This window comes from Calonectris borealis, chromosome 11 (genome assembly GCF_964195595.1).
Source record: "Calonectris borealis chromosome 11, bCalBor7.hap1.2, whole genome shotgun sequence".
Classification (NCBI taxonomy): Eukaryota; Metazoa; Chordata; class Aves; order Procellariiformes; family Procellariidae; genus Calonectris; species Calonectris borealis.
Genome location: NC_134322.1, coordinates 24,350,397 through 24,355,914, shown reverse-complemented (window position 1 = coordinate 24,355,914; position 5,518 = coordinate 24,350,397). Strand labels below are relative to the sequence as shown.

Genomic DNA, 5,518 nt, shown 5'->3' with positions numbered 1-5,518 from the left:
GTTATCCCACCATAGAAGTCAGTCAGATTGATCAGGCCTGACTTTCCCTTGTCATATTCATGCTGGTTGTTCCCAACCACCTTCTTGCCTTTCACGTACCTCAAAATGGCTACCAGAAGGATTTATTCCATCACCTTCCCAGGCACTGAGGTGAGACTGTAGTTCCTCAGCTCCTCCTTCTTTCCTTTCTGGAAGAGGGGTGTGACATTTGCCTTTTCCCAGGCATCACGACTGCCTGCGGTCACCCTGACCTTTCAAAGACAAAAGAGAGTGAACTTGCAGTGGCATCAACCAGTTCCTTCAACACCACCCTTGGGTGCTTCCCATCCAGTCTCATGAACTTTTATATGTACAATTGACCTAAGTGCTCTAACTGTGTCTTCTGATCCTGCTCATGCCGCTTCACTCCCACATGCTTTGCTAGTAGGCTTAAGGAACTGGGGACCCTGAAGGCAGGCCTTATCAGTGAAATGTAAGGCAAAAAAGGCATTGCATACCCCAGCCTTTTCAATGGCCTGGGTCATGAGGTCTGCTGCCCATTGACCAGTGGACTTACATTTTCCTTAGCCTTTCTTTTTCTGTCAATGTACATCTAGAAACTCTTCTTCTTGCCCTTCCAATACCTTGCTAGTTCCAACTGCAGCTGAGCGTTGGCTTTCCTAACTCCATCCCCACTTGGTCTCTATCCCTTCTGGTTTGCCTGTCCCTGTTTCCACCTTCTGTGCACTTCCTTTCTTGTTTGAGCCAGGGGAGTCAGGAGTCACCCCAAGGGCTCCCGGTATCCTTTCTGAAGCCAAACAGCTACCCACACAAAATGTGGGAGCAATACAGAGATTTGGCTGCCCTACATACCACTCTAATAGTAAGACAGTTTTGGTTATTCTCCTTCTATGTCCTTACTCGCTCCAATAGCTGACACCACAGGCTGCAGGGTGTCCACACCCCCAGTCTGACTCCAGCAGCTGGTACCAATTTTCACTCACAGACACACGGGTCCCACCAGTAGCTGAGAAAAGATTTAATAAGAAGCTGTAAGCTGATGGGACAGACTGCGGAGATGAGGCGCAGGGCTCAGCCAGACAAGTGCACTGACTGGCCCTGGTTTACATGCGACCAGTCCTTTTCGGTCTACCCTCCCTCTGTTCCTCCCTGTTTCCCCTTCATTGGGTCATTGACTGACGAGGTTTGGTTCTCCTGACTGTCTCCCTTATCATTTGTCGGTCAGATTTGTGTCCCTGTAAGTTCTTGTTCATCGCTTCCTCCCTTTCTTATCATCCCTTGTCGCACTGAAAAAGGTCCTTGACCAGGTAACCCTAAAGGAGCAGGCACTGCCCTTCCACGTACCCTTACAAAGGTGTTTAATTTTTTCAGCATATAGGCTATGTCTACACTGCCTTTGCCGGCTTTGTTAAATGGCCCATGACTACTCACCCTGTTCGGGCGGCAAATTCACACTGTCCAAATGAGAACCACAGTGTCAGGGGGTGTGGGATGTGGTGACTTCAGGCTCCACGCCAGCATACCACCGCAAACAGGAGCTTCGGGAGTATATGTTTCAACTGAAGACATGTTTATACAAGCACAAGGTATTTACTTACCACAGAAGTAAAAGTGGAAAACTGTTTGTATGAGGGAGTGGGTTAATTGCAAAATGCCAAGTGACTCAGTTGATTCTTACACTTTCTGCAACTGCACAAGCATCCTACCTCTTGCCCACTCTCCTCTCCCGTGGGGAGAAAATCAAAGGGAAATGAAAAGACTCGTGGATTGAAGTAATGACAGTTTAATAAAGAGAGCAAAAGCTCTTGTGTACGCACAAGTAAAAAAGGAATTAATCCACCACTTCCCATCGTCAGGCAGATGCCCAGCCGCTTCCTAGGGAGCAGGGCCTCAGCATACCTAACTGTTGCTTGTGAAGACAAACACTTTAACCGTGAACATGCCCCCTTCCTCCTCCATTCCCTGAGCTTTTATTGCTAAGCAAAACATCATATGGTATGGAATATCCCCTTGGGCAGTTTGGGTCAGCTGTCCTGGCTGTGTCCCCTCCCAGCCTCTTCCCTTCCCCCAGCCTACTGGTCTTTGCGGGACTGGAGAGAAAGACTTGCCTCTGTACAAGCACTGTTCAGCAATGGCCGAAATATTGGTGTTTGAGCCACAAAGGCATACGCCTTACGGGTTGCTATGCAGAAGGTTGACTCCATCCCAGCCAGACACCGTACAATCTCCACCCCTTATTCCATACCATCTGCGTCACGCTCAGGTCCAACATTATCTGATACGTCAAAGTATCCTCTGACCATCCCATTCACACGTTGCTTCATTTCTATAGCCTACGCAAACCTTTCCACTTACCTAACCCACACTGCATTAAAATGTTTCATCCTTCTGCCCCATACCTTTCTTTTTATTTCCCAATTTATCTGTTTCTTATTCCCAGAATCCCCTCTTACCAACACTTGTAACTTACACTACTGTGGTGGGTTGACCTTGGACTGCAGCCAGACTCCCACCCAGCCGCTCTCTCATGCCCCCTCCTCAACAGGACAGGACAGGAGGAGAAAATAAGATGAAAAAGTTCTTGAGTTGAGTTAAGAACTGGGAGATCATTGACTGATTACCGTCACGGGCAAACCAGACTGACTTGGGGAAAATCAATTTAATTTATTGCCAGTTCAAATAGGTTGGATGGGGAGAAACAAAGACAAAACTAAAACACCTTCCCCCCACCCCTCCTTATTCTTCCCAGGCTCAGCTTCACTCCTTCATTCCCAAATCTTCTACCTCCTCCCAGCCCCAAGCTGCGCAGGGGGTATGAGGAACGGGGGGTTGCGATCAGTTCATAACCGTTTGCCTCTGCTGCTCCTTCCTCCTCATGCTTTTCCTCTGCTCCAGTCTGGGTCCTCTCTGGGGGCTGCAGTCCTTCGGGATAAACCTGTTCTGGTGTGGGCTTTCTATGAGCTGCTTGTTCCCCGCTACCAAAACCTCACCATGCAGATCCAATACACAAGGAATTGTTTAATTGTCCTTCTGTATTTGTAGTAGAGTGCCTTTGTTACTTCTGGTCTAAGAGACAGTGATGTAAATTAGGTATTAATCACACAAATTGGAAGAGAAAATGCTGCTCGGATATAAGCAAGACCAGAATTGGGGTTGAAGTTAGACTGAAATAAGCAGAGAGAAAATAAAAGCACAAGTCACATCTTGCTTTAATGAACACTCCATCTGGCAAGCCAGAAAAAGAATCAGATAGAACGTATCAGGTTCAAAGGCTTAAGAAACAATCGCCTCCCATAGCTTTCTTTCAGCCTACGTGAGAAGGGAATTAATTAAAACAAAGCTACTGCAGCTAGCTGGCAATGTTTCTTTCAGTTTACCCTTTCTGTTTTGAACTGAGCAAGTTACTAGCTAGTTTGGGAAAGAGACCTTTGTTCTGAGAGGAAAAAAAATCAGATCAAGTCTAGACTTGAACTCAGTCTCTCCCATCAGTAGGAAGGACACTTCCAGGAGACGCAGCTCCTCCCTCCAATCATAAGGTACTAACTTGTTTCTTAGCTCGTTATTGAGGAGGGTTTGGGGGGGAGGGGAAGTTCCAGGCTATCACTTTTGTGATGGAGGAGGAAAACAAACTTTTTTTTTTCCAAGCTACAGACATCTTATACTTATGGAGATAAAGGTAAAATGATGGGGGAGGATAAGAATTTTACAATCTACTTCTGTAATATTCCTGCAGCGTCAGGTTTACTTATCTGTTTGCAAGGCCAGAGGTACAACAACAACAATTTATTCTGATATGCCGAGTAAAAAAGGCCAGATATTTTATGGATTTAACAGCAAAGGATTGCTCAAATAGCACAGCTCTTTTTGAAAGGCATTTCACTTCATTGATAAATTCCATTTCATTTTTTTGCCAGGGAAAAGAAATACCTAAGTTCTGTGCAACCCTGGATGCAGCCTGTGCATCACCTGGATGGAGAAAAACCAGCCATCTGCTTCCTGAGTAACCACTTGTCAATGCATCTCCTCAGGCTTTGCTCGACTTCCTGATTCCTCAAGCTGTAGATGATGGGGTTGAGCACGGGGGTTACAACTGTGTAAGACAGGGAAACCATTTTCTTCATGTTGGATGAGAGGCTGGGCTTGGGTCGCAGGTGAACGGTGCCAGTTGTGCTGTAGAAAAGAGTCACTACCACCAGGTGATCTGCAGAGGTGCAAAAGGCTTGCCTCTGGCCCACAGACGAGGGCATCTGAGGAACAGTATGGATAACGCGAAGGTAAGAGGTAGCTATCAGAGAAAAGGGAATCATCGGTATTATGACAATAGCAATAAAAATCAGTAGTTCAAACAAGGCTGTGTCTGCACACACCGGCTTCAACACAGGAGAAACATCACAAAAGAAATGATTGACTGCGTTTGTCCCACAGAAGGGCACGGTAAACAACCATGTGGTGAAGCCCAGAGCTACAGGGACAGCAGACAGCCAAGACTCAATAGCCATCCTGAAGCAGCAATCCCTGTTCATCATGGTGGCATAATGCAATGGATGGCATATTGCCACTTGCCGGTCATAAGCCATTGCACCTAAGAGGAAACACTCAGAGGCGACAAAAAGAACAACGCAGCTGAGCTGCAAGGCACAAGCTGTGAAGGAAATAATTTTTCTCTCCGCCAGCAGAATCGCGAGCATCTTGGGGGCAATGCTCAGGCTGAGCAGATCTCTGTTGGGGGAAGATTCTTTAGGAAGTAGTACATGGGCACGTGTAGGACGGGGTCAGTGGTTGTGATGACAATAATTAGAGAGTTCCCTATGAAGATGGCCAGGAACATGACGGAAATCAGTGTGAAAAATAAGAGCTGCATATTGCCTTGGAAGGCAAACCCCAAAAGTAAGAAGCGAGTAGTGACGGTTTGGTTTCCTGGCTTCATTTCCTCAACAGGTCCCATCCTAAAAGAGAAAAAAAACCAACCACACTACAAAAGGATTAGTAGCTTGGGACAGACTTGTGGTCTCAGAAATAGCTCCAGTTGCAAGTAAAATGGGGTTTAAAACATGAGGTGAAACTTGGATTGGATATGACAGTGACCCCAGTGTAAAAAATCTCAGTTGGGGAACCCCGTACAGGATCATCTTTAAGAGTCACAGGCTGGGATTCATCTTCTCTAAATTCGGTGAACAGAAGATAGACACACAAATTTCAAATAACCATTCTGTGTTTATTTTATATAGAAGGACAGGGCAGGTCACCTTAGCGTAACAGTGGCATCTATGATGAGACTACGATGAGAAGAATTTCACTTTGGATGCTCTGGATGTCTCTCAGTTAACTTCAGCGTCTAAATGTCTATAGACATCTAAATGTGAGCCAGTCATCTTAGAATCACTTTATATTTAATGACGAGAAATATAGCACAAGACGGAATCACAATTTCTTTCCTTCTAAGATGGATGTCCAAGGATGCCAGGATTGGCGGTATCATTAGTAATGAAGTGAGTAGACAATGAGCAAATTTTTGGAC

At 45.9% G+C, this 5,518-nt stretch overlaps 1 pseudogene; it reads right to left on the bottom strand.

Annotated features, from left to right (window-relative positions):
• Positions 1 to 3,962: 3,962 nt before the first annotated feature.
• Positions 3,963 to 4,945, bottom strand: LOC142086485 (olfactory receptor 10A7-like; annotated as a pseudogene).
• Between the last annotated feature and the right edge of the window lie 573 nt (positions 4,946 to 5,518).